The following is an 18,019-nucleotide window of genomic DNA, read 5'->3' as shown; positions in this document are numbered from 1 at the left end:
TATGTATGAAAAACAGGACGAAAGAGATAACCAGAACTATGATGTGTAAACTAAGAAGAAGACATTTCACCAAATTAGAAGGAATGCAATGGAAGGTAGACACCATATGAAAGATGCTACAAATATCGCTCTGCCAAGTTAACAGTGTCTCATCATAAATGGCGTTTAAACAAATGTGAAGCAGTACAAGAAATAAATCATATGCAAGATGCAAACAACATCACACTACCATGTTAGAGGTCTCTCGTCATTAGTGCCATTGCATATTCACAGCTTATGATGTGTAAACTAAGGAGAAGGCATTTCAACAAATAAGAAGCTATGAAAGATAGACACCATATGAAAGATGCAACGAATATCACTCTACCAAGTTAAAACTGTCTCTTCATAAGTGCCATTTCAACAAATTAGTAATACAAGCTAGAAAAGAATGTGAGATGTAACCTATATCACACTCCAAAGTCAAACGTGTCTTATGATAAGTCATTGTTGCAGGTTACACAACAGTAGTAATTTGATGTAAGAACATGGTGTGATAGACAGATGTTGTTTGTTCTAGAAACAGGAACACGTGTCTTATTCAAGTATAATGTGTAAAGTAAGCAGATGGAATTCAACAAAATTAGAAGCAATACAAGCTAGACATCACACATAACATGCAACCACATATAACAGTGCCAAGTTAGAGGGAGCACCGGTGATGCTGCACTAGGGGAGACGTGCTCATCATAAACACAGCTTTGTTGAGTGTCTATGCATGTGTTGTCTTGGAAATCATCTTGGGGGTGTGGAGGAGTAGAAACTATAGAGGCCCTCCGTTCGGAAGGAGCACCTTTATCCGCTGCCTTGCTAACTTCCTTTTGCTTTATTGATTTTGAATTGTCAAGTAAAACCGACAAGACAAACCAATAAAGTTCTATCTTCAGAACTCATTCATGCATGATACTGACAATCACTACTTTGATGTAAGGCAAACACATGATACCAGGATGGAATATGTACGAAAAACACGACGGCATGGCATGTTCACAACTTTTTGTGTAAACTAAGCAGAAACCATTCCAGCAAATAAGAAGCAATGCAAGCTAGACACCACATGAAAGATGCAACCAATATGACTCTGCCAAGTTAAAAGCGTCCCATCATAAATGGAATTTCAACAAATTAGAAGTAGCGCATGCTATAAATCATATGAAAGATGCAACTAATATCGCACTGCATATACTAAAGGTGTCTCGTCATGTTGACTGATGCGGGATACAAAAAAACAATAGTTTTATGTAAGGACATGCTTAATAGACAGATGTACTATGTACTAAATAAAGGAAGGCATGTCACATTAACAGGTATAATGTACAAGCTAACCAGACTAGCACATGCAGTTTAACCAGATTGGAAGAATTACAATCTAGACACCATATGCAACATGCAACCACATATCACGCTGCCAAGTTAGAGCAAGCACCTATGATGCTAGTGTAGGGGAAATGCTGTAATCAACTACAGAGCTACGTTCACTATCTTCATCTAGCATTTCTGTTTCTTGAGAATCAAGCCGGGAGGCTGACGCTGCATTCTTTAAATGAGGAGTAGTCCCCTTGCCTGCCTGCCTCGTCATAAGGGAATGATGAGGGATACACAAGAACAGTAGTTTGATGTAAGAACATGGTTAATACACAGATGTACTAGTATGTACCAAAAACAGAAAGGCATGTCATATTCAAAGGTATAATGTGTAAGCTAAGAAGATGCAATTTAACCAAATTGGAAGCAATACAAGCTAGACATCCGGCTGGAGTGGTGAGCATGATCATCTAGGACCTGAGAGCCTGGTGGGAGGCGGTCTGCTTTGCCACCATCGCAGCTTTTTAGTTGGCTTCCAGGTGATGCCTATCTTTGCTGGGCTTGTCACTGGCTCGGCCAGTGCCCTGACTAGCTATTTGTCTTCTGGTGCTCACGGGATGGTGGTTCGTGTAAAAAAATATCTTTCCTTATCTTACCGACTTCAGCCTTTCGAATAGAAGCTAGACACGATATGGAACATGCAACCACATCTGACACGGCGAAGTTAAAGCAAGCACCTTGGATGGTGGTTCATTGCAAGCGAGGTCATCAACTCCAGAGCTACGTTCCCCGTCTCCATCTGCTGACACTACACCCTTTAAAGCGTTGAAACGTGTCTTGCCTAGCCGCACACCAAACTGGAGCGACTTCTCTCTTTTCTTTTTGGCTTCTCTCATGGCAGCAGAGTCTGAAATACCCTTGCATAAAAACACAACAATGAGAGTAAGGGTGAAGTGTGTGCAGAACTAGTGCACTGTAAAAGTAGCAGATAGCAGGTGGCTGAAAAATAAATGACAGGAGACATATGATAGCTCTACAACATTGCATGGCAAACAAAATTAGATTCTACTCTGTATGATTTTGTAATATATGAGCACAGGAAATGCAGGTACTCCTCCAGCACACCACCACATGTGGTCATATCTAAGATAACAGTCGACTGAAAATAAATAGGTCAGTTGATTTTTTTAGTGAATCGTCTGACCTATAAGGAACAGGAAGATGGCCTTCGTCTACCTCCTACCAGTCACTGTTTACGATCTTTCTCGAACCGCCAGCGACCACCGGCCCAGACCCCTGCCTCCGCCGCCCCGCCCTCCCATCGAACTCACACCACCGCCGTGCTTGGCAGCGCCCCCTGGCCATCCCTTTAATCTCGGCCGACCTCCAGATCAGGCGCTAGTAGCTCTAGGCCGCACATGCCCCAAAGATAAACACCAAGGTGCTGCTTCCCCGGCGTAATAGGCGTACTAGCACCTGTTACGCCGGGGAATGCTTCCGTTAATTGGGAATCAAGTGGCCAGAAATTGAAATTCAGGGGGGCAACGGACCTCTAGCTAAGGTGAAATAGTATATGAGGAGAAACCTTGTGCATCGTGAGTTACTGGGAACATCTAGTATCAAGAAGAAGCGGTTAACTAGTGTCTTCTGTGGGATGAATATCGTGCAAGGAGAGACGTAAGATTTGCGCGAATAAGGGAAGAGGAGTACCTTTTTCTGTTGCGGTGTGGTCACCTCCACAAGTCGCGCTGATTTTCTTCTTTTTACCGGGGAAACCAATGTTCTGGAAGGTGCAGGCTTGGACGAACCCATGGCCAAATTGTTGATTGTGTTGCCGTGGCCGTATGTCGGCTGAGGGGAAGCAGATCCGAGGCGGCGAAGGACGGCGTAGCAGGAACAACTCCGGTGCGGTGGAGGATGGCGAAGTTGGAGCGGCAGCGGTGAGGCACAGGACGGCGTGCTTGAACTGGCTCAGGTACGGATGGCTCGGCCTCGGCTTCAACTACTAGCCCTGGAGGGCGTTGCAGTTGAGGTTGCGCTGGACGACGACGTCGGGGTATCGGCTCCGGCGTGATGGAGGAGGGCGGCGGTTGATGGGTGGGATGGGGTGGCGGACGTAGGACACCGGGGTTTCGCGGCTGGTGGAGAGGTAGCTTTGGCGCCCATGGAGTACGAATGGGGAATCGGACGGGTGGGGGGAACCATGTTTCGGTCTGGGACACGCTTGTTTTTGGATTTTTTGAACAGAAGATGAGACACACTTGTTTGAAATTTGGGGAAAGTACAAACTTTGCCCACCTCTTAAATTTTGGACCTACTGCGGGTCGGGGTAGGATGGTTGAAGGAAATATGCCCTAGAGGCAATAATAAAGTTATTATTTATTTCCTTATATCATGATAAATGTTTATTATTCATGCTAGAATTGTATTAACCGGAAACATAATACATGTGTGAATACATAGACAAACTTAGTGTCACTAGTATGCCTCTACTTGACTAGCTCGTTAATCAAAGATGGTTATGTTTCCTAACCATGAACAAAGTGTTGTTATTTGATTAACGAGGTCACATCATTAGTTGAATGATCTGATTGACATGACCCATTCCATTAGCTTAGCACCCGATCGTTTAGTATGTTGCTATTGCTTTCTTCATGACTTATACATGTTCCTATGACTATGAGATTATGCAACTCCCGTTTGCCGGAGGAACACTTTGTGTGCTACCAAACGTCACAACGTAACTAGGTGATTATAAAGGAGCTCTACAGGTGTCTCCAATGGTAGATGTTGGGTTAGCGTATTTCGAGAATAGGATTTGTCACTCCGACTGTCGGAGAGGTATCTCTGGGCCCTCTCGGTAATGCACATCACATAAGCCTTGCAAGCATTGCAAGTAATGAGTTAGTTGCGGGATGATGTATTACGGAACGAGTAAAGAGACTTGCCGGTAACGAGATTGAACTAGGTATTGGATACCGACGATCGAATCTCGGGCAAGTAACATACCGATGACAAAGGGAACAACGTATGTTGTTATGTGGTCTGACCGATAAACATCTTCGTAGAATATGTAGGAGCCAATATGGGCATCCAGGTCCCGCTATTGGTTATTGACCGGAAACGTGTCTCGGTCATGTCTACATTGTTCTCGAACCGTAGGGTCCGCACGCTTAACGTTACGATGACAGTTATTATGAGTTTATGCATTTTGATGTACCGAAGATTGTTCGGAGTCCCGGATGTGATCATGGACATGACGAGGAGTCTCGAAATGGTCGATACATAAATATTGATATATTGGAAGCCTATGTTTGGATATCGGAAGTGTTCCGGGTGAAATCGGGATTTTACCGGAGTACCGGGAGGTTACCGGAACCCCCCGGGAGCTATATGGGCCTTAGTGGGCTTTAGTGGAAAGGAGAAAGGGGCAGACCAAGGTGGGCTGCGCGCCTCCCCCCTCCCCTAGTCCTATTAGGACAAGGATAGGTGGCCGTCCCCCTCTCTCTCTTTCCCCCCTCGAGGAATCCTATTCCAACTAGGATTGGGGGGGGGGAATCCTACTCCCAGAGGGAGTAGGACTCCCTTGGCGCGCCCTCCTTGTCCGGCCGCCCCTTCCCCCTTGGCTCCTTTATATACGGAGGCAGGGGGCACCCTAGAACACACAAGTTGATCCTTGAGATCGTTCCTTAGCCATGTGCGGTGCCCCTTGCCACCATATTCCACCTCGATCATATTGTAGCGGTGCTTAGGCGAAGCCCTGCGACGGTAGAACATCAAGATCGTCACCACGCCGTCGTGCTGACGGAAATCCTCCCCGACGCTTTGCTGGATCGGAGCCCGGGGATCGTCATCGAGCTATACGTGTGCTAAGAACTCGGAGGTGCCGGAGTAACGGTGCATGGATCGGTCGGATCGGGAAGACGTACGACTACTTCCTCTACGTTGCGTCAACGCTTCCGCAGTCGGTCTGCGTGGGTATGTAGACAACACTCTCCCCTCTCGTTGATATGCATCACCATGATCTTGCGTGTGCGTAGGAATTTTTTTGAAATTACTGCGTTGCCCAACAGTGGCATCCGAGCCTAGGTTTTATGATTTGATGTTATATGCACGAGTAGAACACAAGTGAGTTGTGGGCGATATAAGTCATACTTCCTACCAGCATGTCATACTTTGGTTCGGCGGTATTGTTGGACGAGACGACCCGGACCAACATTACGCGTACGCTTACGCGAGACCGGTTCTCCCGACGTGCTTTGCACATAGGTGGCTTGCGGGCGACTGTGTCTCCAACTTTAGTTGAACCGAGTGTGGCTACGCCCGGTCCTTGCGAAGGTTAAAACGGAGTCTATTTGACAAACTATCGTTGTGGTTTTGATGCGTAGGTGAGATTGGTTCTTCCTTAAACCCGTAGCAGCCACGTAAAACTCGCAACAACAAAGTAGAGGACGTCTAACTTGTTTTTGTAGGGCATGTTGTGATGTGATATGGCCAAGACATGATGCTAAATTTTATTGTATGAGATGATCATGTTTTGTAACTGAGTTATCGGCAACTGGCAGGAGCCATATGGTTGTCGCTTTATTGTATGCAATGCAATCGCGATGTAATGCTTTACTTTATTACTAAATGGTAGTGATAGTCGTAGAAGCATAAGATTGGCGAGACGACAATGATGCTACGATGGAGATCAAGGTGTCGCGCCGGTGACAATGGTGATCATGACGGTGCTTCAGAGATGGAGATCACAGGCACAAGATGATGATGGCCATATCATATCACTTATATTGATTGCATGTGATGTTTATCTTTTTATGCATCTTATCTTGCTTTGATTGACGGTAGCATTATAAGATGATCTCTCACTAAATTATCAAGAAGTGTTCTCCCTCAGTATGCACCGTTGCCAAAGTTCGTCGTGCCCAGACACCACGTGATGATCGGGTGTGATAAGCTCTACGTCCATCTACAACGGGTGCAAGCCAGTTTTTGCACACGCAGAATACTCAGGTTAAACTTGACGAGCCTAGCATATGCAGATATGGCCTCGGAACACAGAGACCGAAAGGTCGAGCGTGAATCATATAGTAGATATGATCAACATAACGATGTTCACCATTGAAAACTACTCCATCTCACGTGATGATCGGTTATGGTTTAGTTGATTTGGATCACGTGATCACTTAGAGGATTAGAGGGATGTCTATCTAAGTGGGAGTTCTTAAGTAATTTGATTAATTGAACTTAAACTTATCATGAACTTAGTACCTGATAGTATCTTGCTTGTTTATGTTGATTGTGGATAGATGGCTCGTGCTGTTGTTCCGTTCAATTTTAATGCGTTCCTTGAGAAAGCAAAGTTGAAAGATGATGGTAGCAATTACACAGACTGGGTCCGTAACTTGAGGATTATCCTCATTGCTGCTCAGAAGAATTACGTCCTGGAAGCACCGCTGGGTGCCAGGCCTGCTGCTGGAGCAACACCAGATGTTATGAACGTCTGGCAGAGCAAAGCTGATGACTACTCGATAGTTCAGTGTGCCATGCTTTACGGCTTATAATCAGGACTTCAACGACGTTTTGAACGTCATGGAGCATATGAGATGTTCCAGGAGTTGAAGTTAATATTTCAAGCAAATGCCCGGATTGAGAGATATGAAGTCTCCAATAAGTTCTATAGCTGCAAGATGGAGGAGAACAGTTCTGTCAGTGAGCATATACTCAAAATGTCTGGGTATAATAATCACTTGATTCAGATGGGAGTTAATCTTCCAGATGATTGCGTCATTGACAAAATTCTCCAATCACTGCCACCGAGCTACAAGAGCTTCGTGATGAACTATAATATGCAAGGGATGAACAAGACTATTCCCGAGCTCTTCGCAATGCTGAATGCTGCGGAGGTAGAAATCAAGAAGGAGCATCAAGTATTGATGGTTAACAAGACCACTAGTTTCAAGAAAAAGGGCAAAGGGAAGAATAAGGGGAACTTCAAGAAGATCGGCAAGCAAGTTGCTGCTCAGGAGAAGAAACCCAAGTCTGGACCTAAGCCTGAAACTGAGTGCTTCTACTGCAAGCAGACTGGTCACTGGAAGCGGAACTGCCCCAAGTATTTGGCAGATAAGAAGGATGGCAAGGTGAACAAAGGTATATGTGATATACATGTTATTGATGTGTACCTTACTAGAGCTCGTAGTAGCACCTGGGTATTTGATACTGGTTCAGCTGCTAATATTTGCAACTCAAAACAGGGACTACAGATTAAGCGAACACTAGCAAAGGACGAGGTGACGATGCGCGTGGGAAACGGTTCCAAAGTCGATGTGATCGCGGTCGGCACGCTACCTCTACATCTACCTTTGGGATTAATATTAGACCTAAATAATTGTTATTTGGTGCCAGCGTTGAGCCTGAACATTATATCTGGATCTTGTTTGATGCGAGACGGTTATTCATTTAAATCAGAGAATAATTGTTGTTCTATTTTTATGAGTATTATCTTTTATGGTCATGCACCTTTGGAGAGTGGTCTATTTTTGATGAATCTCGATAGTAGTGACACACATATTCATAATGTTGAAGCCAAAAGATGCAGAGTTGATAATGATAGTGCAACTTATTTGTGGCACTGCCGTTTAGGTCATATCGTTATAAAGCGCATGAAGAAACTCCATACTGATGGACTTTTGGAACCACTTGATTATGAATCACTTGGTACTTGCGAACCGTGCCTCATGGGCAATATGACTAAAACGCCGTTCTCCAGTACTATGGAGAGAGAAACAGATTTATTGGAAATCATACATACCGATGTATGTGGTCCGATGAATATTGACGCTCGTGGCAGATATCGTTATTTTCTCACCTTCACAGATGACTTAAGCAGATATGGGTATATCTACTTAATGAAACACAAGTCTGAAACATTTGAAAAGTTCAAAGAATTTCAGAATGAAGTTGAAAATCATCGTAACAAGAAAATAAAGTTTCTACGATCTGATCGTGGAGGAGAATATTTGAGTTACGAGTTTGGTGTACATTTGAAACAATGCGGAATAGTTTCGCAACTCACGCCACCCGGAACACCACAGCGTAATGGTGTGTCCGAACGTCGTAATCGTACTTTACTAGATATGGTGCGATCTATGATGTCTCTTACTGATTTACCGCTATCGTTTTGGGGTTATGCTTTAGAGACAGCCGCATTCACGTTAAATAGGGCACCATCAAAATCCATTGAGACGACGCCTTATGAACTATGGTTTGGCAAGAAACCAAAGTTGTCGTTTCTTAAAGTTTGGGGCTGCGATGCTTATGTGAAAAAGCTTCAACCTGATAAGCTCGAGCCCAAATCGGAGAAATGTGTCTTCATAGGATACCCAAAGGAGACTGTTGGGTACACCTTCTATCACAGATCCGAAGGCAAGACATTCGTTGCTAAGAATGGATCCTTTCTAGAGAAGGAGTTTCTCTCGAAATAAGTGAGTGGGAGGAAAGTAGAACTTGAGGAGGTAACTGTACCTGCTCCCTTATTGGAAAGTAGTACATCACAGAAAACTGTTTCTGCGACACCTATACCAATTAGTGAGGAAGCTAATGATGATGATCATGAAACTTCAAGACAACATACTACTGAACCTCGTAGATCAACCAGAGCGAGATCCGCACCAGAGTGGTACGGTAATCCTGTTCTGGAAATCATGCTGCTAGATCATGATGAACCTACGAACTATGAAGAAGCGATGGTGAGCCCAGATTCCGCAAAATGGCTTGAAGCCATGAAATCTGAGATAGGATCCATGTATGAGAACAAAGTATGGACTTTGGTTGACTTGCCCGATGATCGGCAAGCAATTGAGAATAAATGGATCTTCAAGAAGAAGACTGACGCTGATGGTAATGTTACTGTCTACAAAGCTCGACTTGTCGCAAAAGGTTTTCGACAAGTTCAAGGGGTTGACTATGATGAGACTTTCTCACCTGTAGTGATGCTTAAGTCTGTCTGAATCATGTTAGCGATTGCCGCATTTTATGATTATGAAATTTGGCAGATGGATGTCAAAACTGCATTCCTGAATGGATTTTTGGAAGAAGAGTTGTATATGATGCAACCGGAAGGTTTTGTCGATCCAAAGGGAGCTAACAAAGTATGCAAGCTCCAGCGATCCATTTATGGACTGGTGCAAGCCTCTCGGAGTTGGAATAAATGCTTTGATAGTGTGATCAAAGCATTTGGTTTTATACAGACTTTCGGAGAAGCCTGTATTTACAAGAAAGTGAGTGGGAGCTCTGTAGCATTTCTGATATTATATGTGGATGACATATTACTGATTGGAAATGATATAGAATTTCTGGATAGCATAAAGGGATACTTGAATAAGAGTTTTTCAATGAAAGACCTCGGTGAAGCTGCTTACATATTAGGCATAAAGATCTATAGAGATAGATCAAGGCGCTTAATTGGACTTTCACAAAGCACATACCTTGACAAGATTTTGAAGAAGTTCAAAATGGATCAAGCAAAGAAAGGGTTCTTGCCTGTGTTACAAGGTGTGAAGTTGAGTCAGACTCAATGCCCGACCACTACAGAAGATAGAGAGAAAATGAAAGATTTTCCCTATGCTTCAGCAATAGGCTCTATCATGTATGCAATGCTCTGTACCAGACCTGATGTGTGCCTTGCTATAAGCTTAGCAGGGAGGTACCAAAGTAATCCAGGAGTGGATCACTGGACAGCGGTCAAGAACATCCTGAAATACCTGAAGAGGACTAAGGATATGTTTCTCGTATATGGAGGTGACAAAGAGCTCACCGTAAGAGGTTACGTTGATGCAAGCTTTGACACTGATTCGGACGATTCTAAATCGCAAACCGGATACGTGTTTACATTAAACGGTGGAGCTGTCAGTTGGTGCAGTTCTAAACAAAGCGTCATAGCGAGATCTACATGTGAAGCGGAGTACATAGCTACTTCGGAAGCAGCGAACGAAGGTGTCTGGATGAAGGAGTTCATATCCGATCTAGGTGTCATACCTAGTGCATCGGGTCCAATGAAAATCTTTTGTGACAATACTGGTGCAATTGCCTTGGCAAAGGAATCCAGATTTCACAAGAGGACCAAGCACATCAAGAGACGCTTCAATTCCATCCGGGATCTAGTCCAGGTGGGAGACATAGAGATTTGCAAGAAACATACGGATCTGAATGTTGCAGACCCGTCGACTAAGCCTCTTCCACAAGCAAAACATGATCAGCACCAAGGCTCCATGGGTGTTAGAATCATTACAGTGTAATCTAGATTATTGACTCTAGTGCAAGTGGGAGACTGAAGGAAATATGCCCTAGAGGCAATAATAAAGTTATTATTTATTTCCTTATATCATGATAAATGTTTATTATTCATGCTAGAATTTTATTAACCGGAAACATAATACATGTGTGAATACATAGACAAACTTAGTGTCACTATTATGCCTCTACTTGACTAGCTCGTTAATCAAAGATGGTTATGTTTCCTAAGCATGAACAAAGTGTTGTTATTTGATTAACGAGGTCACATCATTAGTTGAATGATCTGATTGACATGACCCATTCAATTAGCTTAGCACCCGATCGTTTAGTATGTTGCTATTGCTTTCTTCATGACTTATACATGTTCCTTTGACTATGAGATTATGCAACTCCCGTTTGCCGGAGGAACACTTTGTGTGCTACCAAACGTCACAACGTAACTAGGTGATTATAAAGGAGCTCTACAGGTGTCTCCAACGGTAGATGTTGGGTTAGCGTATTTCGAGAATAGGATTTGTCACTCCGACTGTCGGAGAGGTATCTCTGGGCCCTCTCGGTAATGCACATCACATAAGCCATGCAATCATTGCAACTAATGAGTTAGTTGCGGGATGATGTATTACGGAACGAGTAAAGAGACTTGCCGGTAATGAGATTGAACTAGGTATTGGATACCGACGATCGAATCTCGGGCAAGTAACATACCGATGATAAAGGGAACAATGTACGTTGTTATGCGGTCTGACCGATAAAGATCTTCGTAGAATATGTAGGAGCCAATATGGGCATCCAGGTCCCGCTATTGGTTATTGACCGGAAACGTGTCTCGGTCATGTCTACATTATTCTCGAACCGTAGGGTCCGCACGCTTAAAGTTACGATGACAGTTATTATGAGTTTATGCATTTTGATGTACCGAAGATTGTTTGGAGTCCCGGATGTGATCATGGACAAGACGAGGAGTCTCGAAATGGTCGAGACATAAAGATTGATATATTGGAAGCCTATGTTTGGATATCGGAAGTGTTCCAGGTGAAATCGGGATTTTACCGGAGTACCGGGAGGTTACCGGAACCCCCCGGGAGCTATATGGGCCTTAGTGGGCTTTAGTGGAAAGGAGAAAGGGGCAGCCCAAGGTGGGCTGCGCGCCTCCCCCCTCCCCTAGTCCTATTAGGACAAGGAGAGGTGGCCGGCCCCCTCTCTCTCTTTCCCCCCTCGAGGAATCCTATTCCAACTAGGATTGGGGGGGGGGAATCCTACTCCCAGAGGGAGTAGGACTCCCTTGGCGCGCCCTCCTTGGCCGGCCGCCCCCTCCCCCTTGGCTCCTTTATATATGGAGGCATGGGGGCACCCTAGAACACACAAGTTGATCCTTGAGATCGTTCCTTAGCCGTGTGCGGTGCCCCCTGCCACCATATTCGACCTCGATCATATTGTAGCGGTGCTTAGGCGAAGCCCTGTGATGGTAGAACATCAAGATCGTCACCACGCCATCGTGCTGATGGAACTCCTCCCCGACGCTTTGCTGGATCAGAGCCCGGGGATCCTCATCGAGCTGTACGTGTGCTAAGAACTCAGAGGTGCCGGAGTAACGGTGCTTGGATCAGTCGGATCGGGAAGACGTACGACTACTTCATCTACGTTGCGTCAACGCTTCCGCAGTCGGTCTGTGTGGGTACGTAGACAACAATCTCCCCTCTCGTTGCTATGCATCACCATGATCTTGCGTGTGCGTAGGAAATTTTTTGAAATTACTGCATTCCCCAACAATGGTAATCCCAGGTGTCCCAAATAGTGGGCGGGAGCGATTTCGGCTGCGCAGATGTGTGCTTCGTCGGCCATTGTGTATGAATGTTTTTTGGATGCGGTTGTGTGGCGTCTAGATGAAGCTACAAACCTACCCCGGTTTAGACCTTTCGACGTCGGGCTGGTAGGTGTCACGGGTCGGAGTTATTAGAAAAATAATTTCCTTGTACTACCAAACATTGGTCTCACGCGGTTTCGGGCGAGTAGAGGCTCTTTTGGCGCTTCGTTAGAAATTTTGAAACACAAGCATTCACGTTTAGGGCATCTACAAAGCTGGCGCTAATGCTAGGCGCCAGGGTCAGGATCCCGGCCATTTCCTCATAATCCCGTCCAAATCCTGAAATTTGGTTAGCATCGATGCCATAAGAGTCGTCCGGCACTAAACGTGCTACCCGTTCTATTTTTTATGCGTAGCGCCCATACGCTGGCTCTCACCGTTGGATGCCTAGACTCCAAGCCGAGGCGCTAGGAGAAAAATCCTTTTTTATTCCTAATCAAGCGCCTGATTAGGCGCCTTGTGATGGAGATGCCCTTAGAGTACTCTTGAACTATGAGGATTGACCTAAATATACAATGTTATATCTGACCATGTATGTTTGAAAACCTCATTAAATTATCTGCTTCTTTTTGAAATTTTGACACTTGAAAATCCTATAACTACGATTATTTTGGAATGGAGGAGCTAAATTTGAATCTATTTTGTACACGACTACATATGCTATTATGTACAAAATCAGAACAAAGATTGGTGCCCCCATAATTTAGGTATGGTTTACAAATGCCATGATATCAAATTCAAATAATTGAATGGACTTCATGTTGAATTCGATTTTTTTAAACCGCCTAAGTTGAATTCAAATGTATGCTAGTTCATAGGTAGTAGCTATTTATAATGTCCATTGTGTAACTTTCGTATGTATAATGTGCTTTACACACACAACATGAACTATACTCACGTTTATATTCAATTACTAAAGTGATGCATTGTCTGGTGTTCAAAATGCTAACTATGTGGATCAATTGTGTCGAATAATAACATAGACATGCTCAAATTCGATAGAATCTAGATGTCTGATGGATCAATGACCGCTCCTTACGCGAATTGCAAATATCATGATCCCATCCTATTATTTGGATACAATTTATATCTTTAATCAATGTGTAGAACAGTCTTTTACGTGTAGTTTCAGTCTCCATCGGTGGTCTCTCACACATGCTCACACACTCTCTCCCGAGGTGTCTTTCTCGCACACATGCTCTAGATAAAACCCTCCCTCCCATTCGTAACCATTTACAACTGTTTTCACTAACCTTTATCACAAGCACTCTTCCTCTCGCGAACATACACACGCACAATCCTCATCGACCCTTTCTATATACATGGACCTGCCTACGTGTCTCATGTACGCACATTATCTTTACGCCTGTCTCTCACGCATTGTCTCACACCTCTCTTCCTAGTCGACGAGTATGATTCTAGCAGAGCATTCTGTAGGATGCCCCTTAAAGTTAGGTTGGATGAATAGTAATATCAGAGATAAAGGGGTTACCTTAGTCCGAGAACCTAGGGTTACAAATCCTAGCCGACTATGTCAGTGGACACAGAGTCCTTCACAATTCTGCTATCTTTGTCTTGTAGGACTAGTCATCCATGGGTCTTCCTAAATGCGTCACAGGCCGACCAATGTGGCGCAGGACGGAACAGAACGAAGGGCCTCACCTCGACCCACCGGACCTCACGCGGTGACACACCCTCTGCCCCGACGTCTCATTATCATCTCACACCCACACATACCAACACAAACACCACACACAGAAAATTTCTCCTGGTGCCTCTATTCCCTCCCCCTTGCATATACACACTCAAGGGAATGGAATCTCTTGTCGTGACATCATATTCGTCTCTCTCTAGACCACTCTCATTTCTCGTGCTATCTCTCCCACACCCCCCTGTCGGCCCCTCTATCCATGCCTCTCTCGAATACATAATACACACACATACCTCTCTAGGCCCCGCCAAATGCATCAACTACACATTCACACATGTTACATCACGTACCCCATTGATCTAAAAAGCCCTCTCTTCACGTTTATTTCGCATACAACATTCCTTTTGAATAAAGTGTGGCCAAAAAATTATTTTAGAGTTTCTACATATATACAACATTACAAAGTTATATGGAGGAGTACGAACGCTAATTTTCATTGCATGGTGCCCACAATGATATTTATTCCACACTGTGAATTTGTATATTTTTATACTATATACAAAGTTAGTCATAATAAAGAGAAACGAAGAGCATCTCTCTCTCCATCGCATACCCCCCTGTACGCCCCTTTCACGTATGCACACAAACTGCATCCAGGCAACACTCACACAAACACATGTACCCACGCACGCACGCAACACTCACACGTACACACGCAGCCACGCACGCACGCAACACTCACATGCATGCACGTAGCACTCACACGCACACACGCACGCATGCATGCACACACCAGTACACCACGCGACCAACACACACTCTCACGCTCAAGTGCTCAACCTACACGTGCATACGCACACATCAGGCCCTGACAGACACATACACAACCAGGTGATTCCCGCGCACGGGTTGGAGCCTTGTAGCGCCTGTGTAAATTTGTGTTTATCTGACCTTTTGCCTATGCGAACTGACAAGTGGGACCCACAACGAACATGGTCAATTTAACTAGTCAACATGGCGCCACGCAGACTATTTGGCCGGTCAACAGAGTGCAATCCGATGCTGAGCTGTGAGCAAGTGACCGTATAATCTCCGCAAAACATATATAGTGACCGTAATCTGCTTATTTTGAAGTTCGGTGACCGTATTACTCTTTTCTCTCTGTAGGCCCTCCAAAACTACATCTCTACACGTTCTCGCAAGTTACATCTAACAACTATGCAATACAGCACTACTACTACTACACTCTAACACAATAAATCATATGTGTTTTTAGTTTTACTAGATATCATATTGTTACTTATAATTATTCAGTTTGCATACGTTAAAATTGCCTTTGAAATGTATGGCCAGTATCATCTACCACGCGGGAAAAATCCCGCCCTTTCCTGTTTAAACGGGTTTGTATCGATGGATCGTGCGAAACAGCAAAACTATAGTACTATACAATACAAGTGACAGTTCACTGGGCCATCGTGTCGTCTACTCCTCCATCGTAAGAGTGGAGCGCTCGCTTTCATAAATCTTCTAGTCCCTTTCGCCGACATGCGGGACATCAAGCTACCGGGTCCATGTACCATACCGGAATACAGTGCAGAGCTGCCGGGGTGAAGCACCCTAGTCATGGCGCCGGCGTAGTAATGAGCAATGAGGCGTCAAATCACAAAGCTGCACCTTTCCCGCAGTTAAGTTGGAGGGACGAAGCAACCATCATTTCACTCGTTGCTGAATCCGCTTCTGCCTCAATTCTTCAACTTAACCATGTGTTGCTTCTGTCGTTGTTCTGCCTCATGTGGGACACGGATTGGCTTGGTAAAGCACTGACACATGGGACCGCATGTTAGCAAAACCGCCAGGACATTGTCCTCCAAAAATAAGAAGCCTAATCCTAGACTTACAAAGGGCTACATAGCTGCTACGTATACTTTCCATCTAATATATATATGCCTCCTCTGATTTTCAGGCGGGGTGGGCCTAATCCTCTCCTTTAATCCAATCAAATAGTGCCACATCACATCACTTCGTAACTTTACATAAACCATTACGTGGATGTAGCATTGCTCAAGTAAGAAACCTCCCCCGCCATCCGCGCGGCAAAATCACCTCCTTTTTACTAATCTCGATTCTATAATTTTTTAGATCAATATAATTGAGATTTGTATAGATAGCACACAGGAGCAAAACCAAGTGGTACGGTTAAGGGCATCCACAATGTGTAGCCAAATGTGAAAAATAGCTTTTGGCATCGTGGGAACCATTATGGACGGTGTTGCCAAAGCCAAAAAGATGGAACCGAAGCTCCATGATTGATTGATTGAAGGAATAGAAAAATGCAACGTCTCTCCTCTTTCTCCCATGCTTGGACGCATGTAGTATAGTATAGAGCACAGAGTCTACTCCCCTGTCCCTTTTATCACAAATCACAAAGCAGTGAGGCGTCAAATCACAAAAGCACGAACGAAGCAACCATCATTTCACTCTTCGGTGACTCCGCTTCTCCATCATCTTCTTCGAGAAGCCATGTCACTGCATTAGTTACTCCTAGTAGTACTAGTAAAGGACTTCCTGGATGCAAATAAGGCGGTTGTCTTAGCTTGCAGGCGGCACTTGCGAACGACTTACCATGGTCTCCCTCAATGGTGTTCTCCGTCGAACGCACTTTGCCAAACCACCCAAAAAAATATAAAAAATATCGTCGATGTCACCACAATGGGGAAGGAAGTCAAATATAGTTACTACCTCCTTTTTTTGTACACAAGGCCAGTATATCAAAATTACAATTTGCAAAGGGCCACTAACAATAATCGAGGCAAAATTGATGGGGCTAGCAACCAAGGACATTAATATCCCCTGCATGCATGCGGAAGTGAGAAGGTTGGTTTGCATGGCGCTGCATTAATCAAGCGATGAGCAGTGAGATGGTTAGCTCTTTGGTCTTTGGAGAAAAAAACGCATTAATTGACACGTGAAACGAGGATTTGTATCGATTAAATCCCGCGAAGGAAAACCCAGCCTTTCTTTTTTGACACTAGTACTCCTAGTACGTACGTACTTATCCTGTTTGGGTCTAGGCCTTGCATTGCCAAACTTCGCCACACATTTTTGCCAAGCTTGCCTAAAGTTTTCAAAATGAGAAGGAGGTCTACTTGTGCACGGCTATCGCGGTCGCACCGCGCCCTCACACGGTCGCTCCTGCACGCCGCGGTCGCACCGCACTCTCACACAGTCGCTCCTGCACGCCGCAAACCCAACCAAGGGAACGCACCCTCACTGACACGTGCTGTCGCATGTGAACACACCAAACTCAGCCATCCTATCGCTGACACATAATTTTCGTTTCATAGAGTATGTTTATCCAACTGCATGTTGGGGAGTATCCGTACGGCCCGTGTGGTGGTCTGTTGGGGAAGAAGAAGAGGTGAGGAAGAAGGAAAGAAGGGTTAGGAGACGTAGGATATTCATCCAACCGCCTGAAATGGTAGACTGACCCAAGTCAGGCGACTTGCATAACAAATATATGTTTTTACGCAGCAAAAGATCCATAAAAACAACAACATAAAGAAAAACTATCACTGCTCGCGGAAAGAGACGACCTCGTCGTCTTTGGCTGCCGGCGCGAACCATCCGTCGCTGCCGACGTGTGTCTCCGCACCGTGGTTGTCGTCGGCCTCCAGCTACTCGTTCAAGCGGAGCGTGCGGGCGCTCTGCACGGACGAGAGCACAGCCTGGATCAAGTCGAGGACGTCCGGTTCCGCTTGTAGGAGGGCCTCGATGGCAGCGGCATCCGCGCGCTCCATGTCGAGTCGAGCCTCCACCGCCCGGTTCAAGTCTAGGACATCCGGTTCCGCCTGCAGGAGGGCGTCGAT

This window comes from Triticum urartu, chromosome 1 (assembly GCF_003073215.2).
Source record: "Triticum urartu cultivar G1812 chromosome 1, Tu2.1, whole genome shotgun sequence".
Taxonomy (NCBI): Eukaryota; Viridiplantae; Streptophyta; class Magnoliopsida; order Poales; family Poaceae; genus Triticum; species Triticum urartu.
The sequence above is the reverse complement of the archived record's forward strand: the minus strand, read 5'-3'. Positions refer to the sequence as shown.